Source organism: Otolemur garnettii, unplaced genomic scaffold (assembly GCF_000181295.1).
Source record: "Otolemur garnettii isolate 467f Iridium unplaced genomic scaffold, OtoGar3 scaffold00070, whole genome shotgun sequence".
NCBI classification, from domain to species: Eukaryota; Metazoa; Chordata; class Mammalia; order Primates; family Galagidae; genus Otolemur; species Otolemur garnettii.
The window spans coordinates 778,666-779,711 of NW_003852465.1; positions in this window are offsets into that span (position 1 = coordinate 778,666).

Sequence of the window (1,046 nt, forward strand, 5' to 3'; positions counted from 1 at the left end):
GACTCCCATAATGGTACTGTCATCCAGGGTAATGGACAAAACAGATGCTCTTCAGTGTGATGTTACAAAACTCATATTCTGCCATCTTGCTCCAGTGAAGAAATTTATGGTTCGAAATGTGAACTTAGAGTTCAAGGGTTTTGCTCCTTAACACTTACCACTGATATAAAAGCATACTTTTGTATTTATAAAATACACTCATAACAATAAACAGGATACAAATTTCAACAAAGTTTCTGATAAAAAAGGAAAATAGATGTAAGCACATTTGTGGAGGTGAAAAAGACTTTTCCAGAGTCCATAGGAATAAAAACCAACCTGTACACTGTAACCTGGAGGGAATCTTGGCTTTAGGGGTTATATAATAATTCTTTAGAGGTTATATGAAAAGCTTTAAAGGCTTTAGAGGTTATATAATAGAGTTATATAGTAACTTTTTTTCATTCTCCTTCCTAGAGAAGGAAGAAATGAGAAATGGAACATAACACAGGGCTTCAATGATCTGTGTTTGCAACAGCTAACTCAATAGAAGTCATTCTATTTCTTTCTCCTTTCTCATAGAATTCCAACAGATTTCTACACTCAAGCAGGGTGTTAAGCCTTTTCTTAAATAATTGAAAGAACTCCTGGAAAAGCAAAGATACCTCTTTCCTATAACAAAGCTCTTTTCATTATGGTGTTTCTGGTGTCCTCTAGTCTAGATGCCCTCTTCCTCCTGCCTACTGTCCCTATTGTGCAGCCTGAATCATGAGTAATGTGTTCCCTCCCTCTCCAGACTTAGTTCCCAGGCAGGATTCCCACCATGTTAGAAATCCTCCATTTACACAGTAGAGGAAACCACACCAGCTCCTTGATCTTTCATTCTTCTCTAAGTTTCTATTACACAGGATCAATAAGAGAATAAGGAGAATCTGCAATGTTAAAAAAGAAAAACTGACCTTGAGTAAAATAGAGATAATTCAGGAAACAGAGAAAAACTTTCAAAAATTACAGAGAGGGGGCCAGGCACAGTGGTTCCTGCCTGTAATCCTAGCACTCTAGGAGGC